Source organism: Scyliorhinus canicula, chromosome 17, assembly GCF_902713615.1.
Source record: "Scyliorhinus canicula chromosome 17, sScyCan1.1, whole genome shotgun sequence".
Lineage (NCBI taxonomy): Eukaryota > Metazoa > Chordata > Chondrichthyes > Carcharhiniformes > Scyliorhinidae > Scyliorhinus > Scyliorhinus canicula.
This window is the reverse complement of record NC_052162.1, coordinates 14443659-14460029: the sequence shown is the minus strand read 5'-3', so window position 1 is coordinate 14460029 and position 16371 is coordinate 14443659. Positions and strand designations below refer to the sequence as shown.

General features: G+C 49.2%; 2 long non-coding RNA genes across 2 annotated transcripts in view; one reads left to right on the top strand and one right to left on the bottom strand.

Moving 5' to 3' along the window:
- Positions 1-8923: 8923 nt before the first annotated feature.
- LOC119951946 lies at positions 8924-16366 on the bottom strand. Its single transcript, XR_005457721.1, has 2 exons — positions 15370-16366; positions 8924-9482 (listed from the first exon to the last, which is right to left on the bottom strand). It is a non-coding gene; the product is annotated as an uncharacterized LOC119951946 (long non-coding RNA).
- LOC119951947 overlaps positions 16185-16371 on the top strand; it is a 35334-nt gene continuing 35147 nt past the window's right edge. The window contains exon 1 of the long non-coding RNA XR_005457722.1: positions 16185-16337. This is a non-coding gene — a long non-coding RNA (uncharacterized LOC119951947). The remainder of the gene's footprint in view (positions 16338-16371) is intronic.

Here is a 16371-nt window from a genome sequence, read left to right as displayed (position 1 = left end):
AAATATCGAACCTGTGTGTGACACCACCTTTGGATCATTTGCATGTGCAAGCTCTCCAGAGAGTGTGCACGACAGCCACATCCTGGGACACTCCCCATCAACTTCGAGGACCACCCGTCAGGGTTGACTCTTGGGGGATAAGAGGTCTTTTCATGGCAGAGAGATCAACAGTACACCTGCTTTGTCTGGCTGAAAGAAACAAAACCAAAAAGAACACAGACACACGCAAGCTTTTCTCAAAGTGAAACTAAAAAGCAGAGCCAGAGCTCCGTTCCATCCACACTCTGACATCACTACAGTAACATGAGACAGACGTTCCTTAACGTAACATTCTCATGACACTGGGATGTGCTGATGAGGCCCTCAGCCATGGTCGTCATTGACTGAGCCATGCCTTGGGCACCAGCAATCATGGCGCGGATGTCGTGCTCCAGGTTTTCAACTGCAGTCACCGCGCTAGCAATGTTGGCCTTGGTGCATCATTTCCACCCATAGTCTTTGGGACTCCTCCAATCCACTATGCACAGTGGAGTGTCACTGTCATACCTTCCTGAATGCCACGGCCGCATGCTAGCGTCTGGCAACCCTATCCAGAGGATCCGCATCTGACTGGCACCCAGCTGAGCCTCGGAATCCAGCAGACTCTGACTGCTGACAACCTCAAATGTTCCTGCCTCCACCCGATGCTCAACAGATTGTGCCCCAGAAGCCGGCCCACTAATGTCGCCCACTGAGGTGTGTGTCCATTCGCTGGTGTAAGCTGGGAATGACAACTATGGCACATCAAAGGTGGCATCCTCAGCGCTCTCCTCATGAGAGATCCTTGTCCAGAACCCCCCAGAAGAGAGACGTCTGTCTGGACGCTTGAGAGCAGTCCAGACAGAGGCAGTTCAAAAAATCACTGCGGAGCAGACTCAATGGGCCAAGTGGCCTAATTCTGCACTTATATCTTATGAAATTGTTTAACACTCACCTGGGAAATACCCTTGCTGGCTCAGACACAGGAATCAGCACCTGTCAATTCCTGGAAAGAGACAACCAGTCAGCTGGGTTAAATCCCCCTCAGATCCTTGATCTGCAGATAGCTGACTGTGTGTGGAAGCTGTCAATCACAGACTAGTGAAAGAAATTTATTAGAGAAATGAATGAATGGCTTGCAGATCTAAGTGACTTTGAAGTTTGAAGTACTCAGCTGTAAAACCAACAGCACTTAACTCTCTTTGAGTGGTCCAGGAGCTGTCAATTAAAGCTAGATGTTTATAAACATAGTTTAATAGTTGCTCACTTCAAAGATCCTCAACTGAACAGGTAGATGAATGGAATAATGCTGTCAGCTCGGAATCTGTGAAAGCTGTTAATCACAGCCTAGTAAAACCAATATCACAGAGAAATGAATGAATGGCATGCAGAACCAAGGTCTAAGGGGATTTAAACCTGAGGGGTCTGTGGGGGGATCTCTTTATGCAGGGGGTCTCTGCGGGGGGTTCTATGTAAGGGGTCTGTGGATGGGTCTCCTTATTTGGGGGTCTAAGGGATGGTCTCTATTCAGGGGGTCTCCAGGGAGGTATCTTTAGGAGGTACCCGTGGAGGTCTCTTTATTTAAGGAGTCCGTGGGGGGGGGTATCTTTAATTAGGGGGGTTCTGGTGGGAGGGTTCTGGTGGGGGTGGAGTAGGAATGTTTTGCATTGTGGGGGGGAGGTGGTGACCCTCTGATAGATTTTGGGGGCAACTCCCTTAAATAGCGACCCCCTTGGTCCATCGTGGCAAATGCACGCATGTCAGGACCAGCATCAATTCTCTCCCATGTGATGACCGGCCCAGAAGACTGGATAATATGGTGCCCGGCCTGGTAATTGGATGCAAATGTGTCTTAATGACCCATTTGCATCCTCCCGCTGGGTATGAACTTCGATCACAAGGCCAACGGGAGGTTGGAGCATCAGAAATGTACCGGCGCCCGCAGCCGATCACGTTCTCTCCTCGACGCTCGATGCTCCGCTACATCGGAACTTTGCTACCATAGAATCCAGCTCCTGATTTCTAAAAGAATAAAATAAGACTCAACTCCTCTTGCACGTCTCATGATCATCAGATATCTGAAAGTGCTTCCCAGCCAATTAAGTACAAGTGTAGTTGCTGTCGTCCTGACTACCAAGTGGTGCACAGCAAGCTTCCACAATCAGCATTGTGATAATGAAGATATCATCCATTCTCATGTGATGGGGATTGAGGGTTAAAGATTGGCCAGGACACGAGAGATAAGTTGCCTGTTCTTTCTCAAAATAATCACACCTGACGGATGACAGCTCAGACAGAGCAGTACTCCCTTGGAGTGTCAGCATTGATTTTTGTACTTAAGTTCTGGGCTGGAGCATACAACCTTCTGACAGGGAAGGAAAGAATATTATTGACAGAATCACAGCTGACACATGTGTGGAGTACATCATGGACTCTCAAGTGTTAATTCTCTTAAATGCTACTTGGGTACGGTTGGGAAAAATGTCCACTTCTCACATGTCACATCTGGCCCTCTAGCCAACAACCACAAAACCACATAATAAATTGTCACCGTGCCTGGTCGATTTAAGTGACAGAGTCCCTTTTGTGATTGAAACTCGGATGCAAGGAAAAGGAAGAGGTGACCTATTTATCACCGGTACAATGGACAGTGGCATCATTGGTAATAAAAGCAAAATTCCGCAGCTTCTGCAAATCTGGAATAAAACCGGAACATGAACAGGTCTGGCAGCATCTGTAGAGAGAGAAAGAGAGTTAATGGGGGAGATTCAATGGAAAAAAAACGAATGTCCGTTTTTGGGTGAGTTTAACAGGGTGATCCTCGTCAGCTGCAGCTCCGATTAAATACCCAAGTATTCAATGGCACTTTGTCTTTTTATTTGAACTTGGGGAGTTCTCTCTGCCTGGGCCACACTGGAGTCATTTCCTGGGGGATTTCAACCCCCCCCCCCCCCCAAACCTCAGGGCGTTTTCAAACCCCCCCCCCCCCACCACCTCAGGGGGATTTCAACCCCCCCCCCCAACCTCAGGGGGTTTTCAACCCCCCCCCCCCCCCCCCCCCGGACCTGGTTCCTGGTAGTGTCACCATGGCGGTGCCTCTGCCTGGCCAGGCTGGCAGTGCCAAATTGTCCACGTGTCAGCAGGGGTTACAGAGTGCCACCCTACTCTGTTCCTGACCACCTGGGGGTCTCTAATGGTCTTGGAGCCCCCCCCCACCCCAGGTGCCATTACGACTGTTGTGCGGTTGTGGAAACCAGTACTAAACGGTGCCCCAATGAGGTCTCCCAGGTGCCGAAGTTGGGTCCTGGGGGCCGGGAGAATCCTGCAAATACATATTTTAATGTACCTAATGGCTCATTTAAATATACAGATCTGGTTCAACGGTTTCATTCCGACAAGTCTGGCCCGACTAGGCCACTGAATCGCTCCCGATGTTTTGAGTTGAATATGACGCCTTCTCGGAATTGAGTGTACTTACATAATTTGTTTTGTACAGCAAGTCCCATTTAATGTTGCCCGATGTTGAGGAGCTGCTCTCGTTGGCTCCCCACTGTTGAAAAATGTCTAAAGGCCCCAATTCTCTGGCCATTGGGTTTCTCTGTGCCCACTGGCAGCGCGCCCCCACCCGTGAGTTTACCGGTGGCTTCGCGTGGCTTCAGTGGGAAACCCCATTGACAAGCGGTGGAGAAGCCTGCCGACAGCGAACTGCTCGGCACCGAGAAACATACAGCTGGTGGATCGGAGAAGCCAGCCCTATGTTTGGTATAAACCGGGGAGAAACTCCCCAAGGCCCAAAAAAATGACCAAGGGCGCGATTTAATGGTCGCGTTTTGCTTAAGCGAGAGCGTAATGAGGCCGTTAGATCGTGTGAGAGGCCAAAATCGAGAACCACGCCGGGCGCCAATTGGTTTGCAGCACGGTAGCACAAGTGGATAGTACTGTGGCTTCACAGCGCCAGGGTCCCAGGTTCGATTCCCCACTGGGTAACTGTCTGTGCGGAGTTTGCACGTTCTCCCTGTGTCTGCGTGGGTTTCTTCCGGGTGCTTCGGTTTCCTCCCACAGTCCAAAGACGTGCAGGTTAGGTGGATTGGCCATGATAAATTGCCCTTTGTGACCAAAAATAAAAATTAGGAGGGTTATTGGGTTGTGGGGATAGGGTGGAAGTGAGGGCTTGGGAGGGTCGGTGCAGACTCGATGGGCCGAATGGCTTCCTTCTGCACTGTATGTTCTATGTAACCCATGACGAGAAACCAATAATCACCACTTACGGCCAATCTCCATTCAATTAACCGGAGCGATCCCCTATTTAATGGCCTCCTGTAAACTAACAGCCTCCCCAGCAGCTGGTCACGAGAGTGCTGATTAGTACTCCTTTTTATAAACGTGAGGCTGGCGGAAGGGTTGCTGCGGGAACCCGAGAGGGTGAGTAGCCATTTTCCCTTATAAGGCAATGAACCCGGGGAATAGAGTTGCTACCCCAGTGCTTGGAGGCGTTTGGGTGGAAGAGCCCCAGGGGGCGGGGGCTGATCGTGGTCGGGTGGGATACCATCGGAGGTGGGGGAGGGAGAAGTGGCTGACCATGGCCTGGAGGGAACGGGGCAGTGGGGGAGAGGGATGTCTTAATGCCTGTGGGTCCATCGTGCCACCCCCTGGACCGTGTGTTCCCTTTCCGGCAATCCTAGCCCCTGCCTGTCCGCCCCACAGACCACCCATAATTCCCATTGACCGCAGAGGACTCAAGTTGGGCAGCTGAAGGCTATTTCTAATTGGGAATTGACAACTGTAGTTAAGTGAGCACTTCACAGCTCCCAAGTGGTTTCCCGTGGGTAGGCATGCCATGTAGCATGTGGGAGTTATTACTTAGCATCCCAACCAAGCCATGATCCTGAAAGACTGTGCCTGAACACTGTGGGAGTCAACACCATGGACACAGCAGCCAACATCCGAACACCCACGGGCTGGGTCCCAGTACCGGGTGGTACTTCGGCGACCAGAGGGTTGGTGCACCGGGAAGGGGACCAGCCATCAGTCCAAGTAACATTACGTGTGGGTGTCTGGGGTACAGAGTGTGGGGTCCAGTGAGCTGGGGCCCCGTTGCGGTCGGGGGAGGGGGGGGGGGGGCGGCACATGGGCAGGGAAAGACGGATGGCACGGGGTGTGGGGGGGGGGGGGGGTGGAGGGGACGGGGAGGCAATGGGGGGAATGGAAGGTCCTGGGGTGGAAGACACCATTGGTTGTCAGTCTTACACCCTCTCCAATTCGTTACTATTAAACGAGATGGATGATATCTTGGACCCTGCAGAAGCTGCCATCGTGTGCTTGCTGGGAGGGCAGGCGGCTAGGTATCGTAGAAGGCGGCGGCTGCAGGGTCGACAGAGACTTGAGGCGGCGGCCCATGTGCTCTACACCCTGAGGACCCAGCCACCCATCAGGCCAGGGAGGCCCGGCGATGGCCCAGGGTGTACATGCATCGTTGGTCTTTTGAACAGTTGACAGACAGGGTGTGCTGCAGGAGGCTTCACCTCAACAAGGGGATGGTGCGGCACCCTTGCTGTGACCTTGCAGACTTGGCACCACGTGGAGGAGGAGGATACCCGCTCCTGGTGGCCATCAAAGTCGTCGCAGCCCTGAACTTCTACGCCTCAGGATCATTCCAGGGCTCGAGTGGGGTCTGGTGTGGCGTCCTTGATGTCATGGATGCCCTGTTTGCCCGGGCATTGAACTATATAAACTTTGACATGGACCAGGCCCAACAAGATGCCGGGGAGCAGGATTCTCTGGCATCACTGGGATGCCCCAGGTCCAGGGGTAATAGATGGCACACATGTCGCCTTGCACACACTGGGTCATCTGGGAGTGCCCTACATCAACAGGAAGGAGTTCCACCCCCTGAACGTCCAACTTGTGTGCGACCACCACGTCCAAATCATGTGCCCGCTTCCCTGGGGATGTGCATGATGGTGACATCCTGGGGCAGTTGGTCATCCGCGGATTCTTCGAGGGCCACCCCAGCATGGCCAGTTGGCTCTTGGGGATAAGGGGGACCCGCTGAGGACCTGGCTAATGATGTCAGTACGGGGGATGGTGACCGATGCGGAGACCCGATATAACGAGGCCCACGTGGCCACCAGGTCTGTCATTGGGCGGTGCATTGGACTCCTCAAAAGGGGTTCCGTTCCTCGACCGCTCTGGTGCATGGCAGAACACTCCCTGGAAGGTCGCCCGCGTTGTGGTGGTCTGCTGTGCCCTTCACAACTTGGCACAGTAGCGGGGCGACGTGCTGGAGGTGGTGGGGTGGGCGGAAACATGTGGCCATCTCTGAGGAGGAGGAAGTCAAGGAGGTGCCACCAGAAGGGTCTGGAGGACGAGCCCGTGTGGACCCGCAGGACCATCAGTACGATGGAGGCAGGTGGTAGCTGCCTACATCCTTGTGTTCTTCACATAGGATGCAGCCTGATCCATCATTTCTCCCCTCCCCACCCCTTCTCTCCCCCACCCCCCTCCTGGACCCCCGTTCCACCCTTCCTGGACTCCAGGGCGATAGGACTAGATTTTGATTTTTTGGATTGCATTTGTTTTATTGTCACATGTATAGAGGAACAGGGAAAAGTATTTTTCTGCATATACTCCAGACAGATGAATTCAGTACAAATTTGGAATTAAAAGTCTAATGAGGACTATGAAATATTATTGATTGTCATAAAAATCCATCTGGTTTACTAATATCCTCAGTGCTCTCTTTTGTTTCCAAGGGCTATGGATCTGCTGGAGTGACGTTGACATATTCCCTCTGAATGTGACGGCCACTCCCTAACATCTCCATCAGCTCCTTTGAGAGGCTCAGCACCAAGCTTGGATCCAGCAGACCTCCGACTGCAGACTGTCTCACCTGGGGGTAACTGCCTCCAGCTGATGTACATCAGCAACAATGTGGTGCTAACCAGATTGTGCCCCAGAAGCCTGTCTACTAGCATGATCCACTGCACTGGAGCAGGGTGGGGACGACAGCTGTGCTGACTACAACAGTTGCATATTCGGAGCTCTCCTCCGAGGTGTTCTCCTTGGAGTGAGGAGGGGGGGCCTCCCGGGATGGGCCTCCACCATCGGCTGGAGGACCTGTGGGCGAATGGACATGTGGTCAGTGGGAGGGATGGGTCAGTCATTCAGGCAATACTACTCGCGTCTGACAGGCCCTCCAGGTGGATCTCGGTGGCTCCTCACCTCTGCGGCATCTGACAGCCTCCGCATGGGTGACTGCCCTGTCCTGGGCCACAATGGTCACATCCAGGGTCCGCTCCTTGAAGGAGGTGAGGATGGTCAAGTCCCGCACCCCACCCTCTCCCACTGATTGTGGGAGAGTGTTTCCTGAGGAGACACAGACAGAGCATCGTTAGCCACATGCGTGGTTCAGTGGTGGAAGAGGGGGTGTGAAGGCGGGGTTGGGGGGGGGGGAAGGGAGAGGGAGGGCTAGCGGTCACTTGGAGACATGGGAGGTGGATGCTCCCTTGGGGTGGGGGAGGGGGGGGGGGTTGTGCCTACTCACCGGTAGGATCTGGCTCATTAGCTGGCGAGAATATAGAACTCACTACTACAATAAATGATCGGGGAGAATGTGATCTAATGGGAAGCTGGATGAACAGGAGAGGATATGTAGATAAGGTGAGATGAAGGAAGGTGTGAGGAGATACACGTGGAGTATAAAGATTGGCACAGATCAGTTGGTCAAATGGCCTTTTCTGCAGTATAAATCCTATTTAACCACACAGCAAGGAAATTATGAATCTGGACGGTTGGATTTGAATTACCTTGCTTGAACTCAAAAGCTTTCCTTTTGGAGGTGTTTGACTGTTTCTTGATCTCGCCACTAACTGCAGGCACAGGGGAGGTGGAGAGCCTCAGTTTAGACAGCAGAAGAAATTGGCAGGAAGATTCACCTTGCTGCACAAACCATGTTAACAGATGAAAGTCTGCGTCGTGCACCATTTGGTGTGGTTAGCGAAAGAAAAGACAAACAAACCATGTTATCGTTCAACTGAGAGCTGAAGTGTTGGCACCACTGCCCTGCTCCTTTCACCATGCTTAATAAAGAAAGGTGCGGCACACTAGCACAATGGTTAGCACTGTTGCTTCACAGCGTCAGGGTCCCGGGTTCGATTCCCCGCTGGGTCACTGTGCACGTTCTCCCCGTGTCTGCGTGGGTTTCCTCCGGGCGCTCCGGTTTCGTCCCACAGTCCAAAAATGTGCGAGTTAGGTTTACTGGGCACGCTAAATTGCCCTTTGCATCCAAAAAGGTTTGATTGGATTGCCGGGTCACGGGGATAGGGTGGAGCTGTGGGCTTGGGTGGGATGCTATTTCCACCCAAGCCGGCGTGGGCTCGATGGGCCAAATGGCCTCCTTCTGCAGTGTAAATTCAATGATTCTATGCAAATCCAGAAAGCAAAATAAGATGATATTTTTAGAAACCAGTGGTACATAAATGATCCAAAAGCTATATTGGGAACTCGCAGTCGTACAGGTAAAGGGAAGACTCAAGCAGCCTACAATAAACACAGTCAGCTGTTTCCCAGTCTTGTATTTTATTGTGTTTGATAAATAATTGCTCAGCATCAACAAATATTGAGATTCTTCAATATAAATACAGTACAAGGTTCTTGGTAGCAAAGATGGCAAAGTTCAAAATAAAATAAAGAGAAGAGCTAAAAGGAACATTCACTATTGCAGATTATTCACACGGTGACCTGGCTGGGGACTGAAGATGCATATCTCAAGTGGATCTGGCAGATTTGAGACTCAGCAACCATAGCACTTATAAGGATTGTGTCACATCTTATTACACTTTGCCAGGCCGTCACTTTAATGCTTCGCAAATTTCTTTCACAACATAAAAAAAAAACTCTCATTTCATTTTCATGCAGGTTTTTTATTGATCTTGTTACATGACAATTTGCATTAAGAATATATTAACACAATGCTGTAAGTGAGAAGACAGTATAGTGAAACACTTTACAAAAAAATTGGCAAATTATTCAGTGATTCGCTTCCTGAAATTACTTGTATACCAAAGGCGGTAGGATCACCCCCTTTAAATACAAAAATATTTATGTACAAGTAGTAAAATTTTCCAACAGCTAACTGGTAATTTACAAGAAATCCAAAAAATGTGTTTTATTTTCCTTTTAGCAAGAGCGTTGTGCTGTGATAAACATGTGGAATATCGGATGTTCTGTGCTCATAAAAGTTAACGGATACATCCATGATAACTTCTTCATTATAGCTGCTATCAATATACCAATGAACCTCTTATGGCCTTGTTGGGTATTGGTAGTAAAGGAAACACCTTCAAGTTCATCAAGGCGATCACAGTACTCCGCTAATTAACGGGCTGGAAAAGTGCAATTGCTGAAACAATCTAGTTCGCTATATTATTATAGATCAGGGTCTCCGCATTTGAGATGGTGTTGTGCTGCATGAGAAGATAGATGGGAAGAGTACACCATTACTTAGAGGCTTCATGTTCGGTTACATTAGATACTGGGAAATAACAGCCAGTCGTACTGGTAACATGGATTGACAATTCTTATCTGCCCCTATTACGACAACTTCTTCCATCAGTCGTTTGTGTCAAATACGCAACTGACTAATTAACAGGCAGGTTTGCCCTGGTTCTGCAGCCTGACTGTGACAGATGAATCATGCTTTGATATTAATCAACGATCGTGTAACCCGATTAGCAAGAGACCGACCAATCTTACTCAAGACGATGGTTTCTTCAAATGCTCAAGAATGATGAAGCACCTTTTAAATAAATGTGGTATTTGATGTGTTCTCCAACACAACTATGTAATCCTCCAACACAGGACGAGGCTTGTTGGCCATCGTGTGTGTGCTGACTCTTTGACAGAGCCACTCTCTTTGTCCCACACCCCTGCTTTCTCCCTATACCTCTGCAGATTTTTTACCTTTCAAGTATATTCTCAATTTCCTTTTCAAAGTTATATTGAATCTGCTTCCACCATCCTTTCAGGTCATGCGTGCCAGCTCACTGTGTGAAAATATCCCCCTCACATCCCCTCTGTTATTTTGCCAATTGCCTTAAATCTTTGTCCTCTAGTTTTCGACCCTCCTGCCAGTGGGAACAGCTTCAGTCTGTTTTTGCAAAGAAAACCCTTTGTAACTTTGAACGCCTCCAGTAAATCTCCCCTTAACCCTCTGAAGAGAAATGGACTGCATTCTCCTCACCCCGATGCCAAAATCGCGGTCGGCGACGGGGCGGAGAATCCAGTTTCACGCATGAAATCGGGACCGGCGGCGGTTCCGCGATTCACCGCCCCCTGAAAAGTGCCGTACTCGGGGAGTACGCCGCGCTGAGTATCCATCACCTGTGGCCATTGCCGGAGGCCTGCCCCGCTATTCTCTGCCCCGACCGGCCGAATTCCCAACGGCATATTTCTAATCTGGTCCGGCCATTCGGGAAACTTGCGTGGCGGCTGCGGACTCAGTCCGGGGCCGCCACAGTCAGGGGAGGGCCAATCGGAGGGCAGGGGGGCCCTCATTCGGGAACGGTTTTTTTTTGTGCGGGCAGTCGGGGTCAGGTGAACGGACGATCTGAGGCACTATTTCCGTGGTTCAGGTGCGTGATCTGAGTTCACCATGGAGCACGGCACGGCCGCTGGAGACTGCCTCCATGCATATGCGCGGCCTCTGACCTGGAAACTGCTAGCTGCACGACAGCTGCCAACAAGGCTGTGAATCTGTGGCCTTTTGACGCCAGTTTTCACAGCGCCTCATTCAACCCTCCACATCTCCCTCACCCCCGCTACCATTATGGTAAATCTCCCCTGCAACCTTGGAAACCAAGACAACTTTGTTTCTTGGTTATCGTCAACTCGGCCAGACCTAGTTTAGTTCTGTACAAAATCAGCTTTCTGGGCTAATTTTAAATTTACCAGAAGATATTGCTTTTAGTTAGTTACAGGCATTCCACTTTTAGAAATGCAAATGAAATGCTGTAAATTTAAAGCATTGTTACTTCTTGGGTAGCTGTAGAATTCTTTTTGAATATATAAAGATCAGCAACATATATAACAGATCCTGAATAAAACACAAGGTTGCACTGTCCGACCTTGGGATGTCAGGATACATTAATCTTGGGTGATTGATTGATTTGATTTATTGTCAAATGTACCAAAGTACAGTGAAAAGTATTTCACTGCGGCCGAGGGAGCGCAGTACGTAGTAGGTACATAGTAGAAAAAAAAGGGTGTGGAGAGGGAGCTGTTTTACTTCATTAATTTTACTTGCTATTTATCACACAAACAGAATGTACCTCTGGAATATACTTTCCCAAATCTGGGATCCTCGGCTCCTGATCGATGTACGCAAGCTGTGCTGCAAATGGGACACATGTGCACAGTCTGAGGGCACGGAAAATAGAAAAAGAGACCAATCGGAACCAGTGATGGAGCATTCGTCTTCACCAGAGAAAACTGTCTGCTCATTTCCCGCTCCGATTGTCATTCCCATCGATTGCCAATGGGTTCAGCAAGAAAACATTTGGCTGGAATTCTCCAGCCATTCTCTGATTGGTGTTCTCATTTTCCCCTGGCAGCACATCCCCGGCCCGTGGGTTTCCTGGTGGCATGGGCTAACTTCAATGGGAAATCCCAATGGCAAGCGATGGCGGGAGCAGAGAATGGTGGGCCCCAATCGCGGGCCAGGCCACCGTGGAGGCACCCTCCGGGGCCAGATCGCTCCGCGCCCCCCCCCCCCCAGGACCCCCGAGCCCGCCCGCGCCGCCTGGTCCCGCCGGTAAGGTAGGTGGTTTGATCCACGCCGGCGGGATCGGCATGACAGAGGCGGGACTTCGGGCCGGAGAATCGGGTAGGTGGGGGCGGGATTGACGCCGGCCCCCGGCGATTCTCCGACCCGGTGGGGGTTCGGAGAATCCCATCCCCAGTGTTGATGCCTATGGCTGACTCGGCAATCTCAGGCTTCTGACTGCTATTTGACAATTCCTGGGATAAGTGTGTGTGTGTGGAAACTTTAGATGGAATGCCCCCCCCCTCCCACCCACCCAAGTCAACCTGCTGATAAAAACAGCCATTTCATAAAAAAATACAAGAAAGACATGTATTTATATAATGTCATTCACAACCTCACTCAGTCCCAAAGTGCTGTCTAGGCAATAAAGCTATTTTGAAATGTATGGCGGGATTTTCTGGCTGCTCCCACTGGCGGGATCTTCTAGGGTGGCTTCAATGGGCATTCCCACCGATGCCGGTGGGACCAGAGGATCCCGCAACCAGTGAACAACGGCAGCCTCCCGCCATCGGGAAGTACGTGGTTGGGAGGCCGGAGAATCCGGCCCGTTAACTCTTATTTTTCTGCCTCCACAGATGCTGCCAGACCTATTGAGTATTTCTATCATTTTCTGTTTTTATTACCCTTTCACCATGGTTGTTTGTTGCATGTAACGCGCAAGCAGCAATTTTCCCTCTTGACCTTAATCGTTTGTTGATGGAGTTCAAGGAATCCGAGTGAACATTATAACAAATTATGGACGGAATGACAGGAGCAAATGAGGGATTCGATTGGCGGTCCTAAAACTGACAATGCTGTCCCTTATCCTTGCTCCAAATTCCAGTTTAAAGATCAAAATGTCTCAATACTCTGCGCAACAAATTCTACTTGGAAGCAAAGTCTCCCTTTGAGCTTACGATGTTGAAAGGTTTGATGGGAAAAATTACTGGCAATTTTACTGCAAGTCATTACTGAAAGTGTTTAAGAGGGTGGGATATCACAGCTCCCCTGCCACGGCATCATCTTCGGTGGAGTGCCGCCGGTGGGTTCTTCCAGTCCTGGCGATGACGACGGTATTTTGCATGACTCTCCTGGCCTGTTGCCAGGGAACCGACTGCCGGGATCACCTTTGACGGGCCTGGAAGACCCCACCGGCTGAAAGACCCGGAAAAGCCCACCCTAAACGTGGAAAAAAAAGTTATTTTGTTATTGGAGGGGGCCTGTATTCATGGAGAACCGGGAAACGACTTCCCGTCCCAATGAGTAGCCATACATGCCTATTGTCGCAATAGGTTGCACCAGCCTGCAACCATTCCTCTTGCGGAATGCACTCAAAAATGCTCCCAACCCTTCACAAATCTAAAGCAACGGAAATCAATAACTCTTACAATGAAAACAGTTTTGTTACTTCACCTTGACTTTTCAAATACTAATCACAGATTGACTTTTGAGAAACAATCACACCGCAGAAGTCAGAGATTTAAGTTACCAAATTTCAATTTAAAAAATGCCCCACGAAAGGTCAGATCGTTAAAAATGTGCAAATAACGCAACTGAGTTAGGATTATTGGACAGTCGCTCAAAAGAAAAGAATGAGGGCAGCACGTTGGCGCAGACGGTTAGCCCTGCTGCCTCACGGCGCCGAGGTCCCAGGTTCGATCCCGGCTCTGGGTCACTGTCTGTGTGGAGTTTGCACATTCTCCCCGTGTTTGCGTGGGTTTCACCCCCCACAACCCAAAGATGTGCAGGGTAGGTGGATTGGCCACTCTAAAATTGCCCCTTAATTGGAGAAAAAAATGAATTGGTTACTCTAAATTTATTTAAAAAAAGAAATGAATGAATAGGGTTGAAGCATGACCTTCACAAACATAATATTTGTGGAGGATGAAGACAGGATTTATTTTATTCAGAGAACATATTGTTAAAACCCGGTGAGATAAATAAGATGCTCTGTATTGATAATGGCACAACCATTTACGTAGAATGTCAAGTTAAAACATCGTTCAAATTCCTGCCTGGTTCTCAAACATTTACCCAACATCGTGCGCGCTTCTGAACATTTCTTAATCCTTGCTCTCTTGCAACACTCTTCACAGCTAATGGTTGAGGGGTTAAGGTCCCAAACTTTAAGTCACTCCTGAAGTTCCCAACATGGCCTGGTCCCAAAGCAGCTTCAGTGGCTGATGTTCCAGGTTACTTCAGCTTATATGTATTTAGGGTGAGCTCAATGACGAATTCAGTTAAGGCTAATATTTTGTTTCAGTTTCTTGGACTATGTGCACAGGTATTTTGCTGTTTGCCCGCGTCCTCCACTGCAAGTGTTGCATTGTCAGAGATGCTGAATTTCAGATAAAGACTTTAGCTGGGGCTGTGTCTGCCCTCTCAGATGGGTGTAAAAGATCCGGGGCACTTCTTTGAAGAAGAGCAGGGCAGTTAACCCCGGTTTAGCCAACACTTACACTTTATCCAACATGACTAAAATCTACTTGCCGAAGTTTGCTGTGTGCAAATTAGCTGCTGTGTTACCTACATCACAGCAGTGGTTACGCCTCAAAAGCATTTTACTGGCTGTGAAATGTTTTGGGACATCTGAGGTTAAAAAAAGCACTTTATGAATGTATGTCTTTGCTTCTATATTCATTCCTAATATTGTTGGAGTCAAGGGCGGGACTATTGTTTAATTGATATTAATTTGACTGAGACAATTTGACAGTGGGACTAACGAGGAAGTCAATTTCTTAGAACTTTTATTCAAGGCCCATTTGCCTTATATCTAATCCCATATGTAAATGTCCTCTAAAATGGTGTTCATTAACTGGCTTGTTTGCTCATAAGCTACAGCAACATAACAAGTGTGCTATTCAGTTCGCCACCACCGTCTCAAGGGTAGTTAGGGATAGACAACAAGTGCTGACCTTGCCAACGATGCCCGCATTCCGTAAAGAAATAAAATAAAATTTTCATGCAAGCTTTGAACAGAACCAGGTTTTACTTCACAGACAGGGGTGGCATTTGATCCTCCCCAAACGGAGTGTTTTTGAAGTGGCACGGTGGTTAGCACTGCTGCCTCATAGCTCCAGGAACCCGGGTTCAATTCCAACCTTGGGTGACTGTGGAGTTTGCACTTTCTCTCCGTGTGTGCGTGGGTTTCCTCCGGGTGCTTCGGTTTCCTCCCACAGTCCAAAGATGCGCGGGTTAGGTGGATTGGCCATGATCAGTGTGAGGGGTTATGAGGAGAGGGCATGGGAGTGGGCTGAGATAGAGTGCTGTTTTCTGAGGGTCGGTGCAGTCTCAATGGGCTGAATGGCCTGCTTCTGCACTGCAGGGATTCGATAGGATTCAGCATGTCCTGTGACTACAGAATCCACTAAATTGGCATGTCTGACTAAAAGGTGACCCGGTCAATTGACCAACCTCTTGCCGAACCCCCAGCTGGAGGATTTTGTTGGGAGGTTGAATTGTATATAATTTTTACAACAGTTCTTTCTCCAACAGAAGGGACAGACAGTTCAAAATGCAGTCAAACTGATGTTAGAGAAGAGCTAACTCACCTCTCATTGGTGGGCCTGCTAGTCATCTCCTTGAAGTGAAACACCTATAAGTCTCAAGGGTTACTTGTAGTAACTCACTGGCCCAAGTGAATTATGTGGATCTATCCCAGCCTTGAAATAAATGTTGCATTTGTCAGTCACAGGGGAGATATTCTGTCCATTCAATGTGCTTTGTTCCTTTAAATGATTCATCCAGTGCACATACATGGGCTTCTTGGAAATGGTGAGTGCATTTCAAAGCAGATGCACTGCATTCCGTGCTGATGCGCCTACGATGGCAACATTTTATTCGACGAGCATGAATTGTCAGTGTTAAATTTCCTGTGTAGACACATACTTCTCACATTGAACTGCCTACATTTTTACAGTTCCCGGGGGGCTGAGGGGGGAATGGGATGGGAAGATCAGTACTTTCTATGGTAAATTAAAATCAAATAAAAATGCTAACACCATGCTACTGTTAACCGGCAGTAATAAAGCAAAAAAGAAAAAGAAAAATGCAAACTACGCCAATCCTCGTCTCACAAAGTAAATTGTACTAACTGTTAAGTGCAGAGACTGCTGGGCTGTTAAAAGCACACCATGGTAGCGGAAGGCGACTCCCAGGGGAACGCGGGACGTACAACATTGATGGAAATCAGCTGGTACGTGTGCAGAGGATTTTGGTCTGGCAATAGGAGGCTGACAGGGCCAAACACAGCTGCATCCTGTGGACTATATTTAACCACAGCTCAACTCAACCGTCACTCGTCTCGTCACAGATTCCAGGTTTGTGATTTGCCAGTGGGATTATTATAAAGATTCTAGTCAGGACTTCATGGCTGATCCAAGCTCTCACACACTTCACGGGCGGTGTCTTTCTCTCCCGTTGGAATCGGCACTTTGTCACATCTGTGAAGCACACACTTGGCGGAGTGAAAAACAGAAGTGAAGACGTGAGGCTCTGGTGTACTCACTTCCCTAAAAATGTATGTTCAAGTAGACGTCGCCTTAACGGCTGGG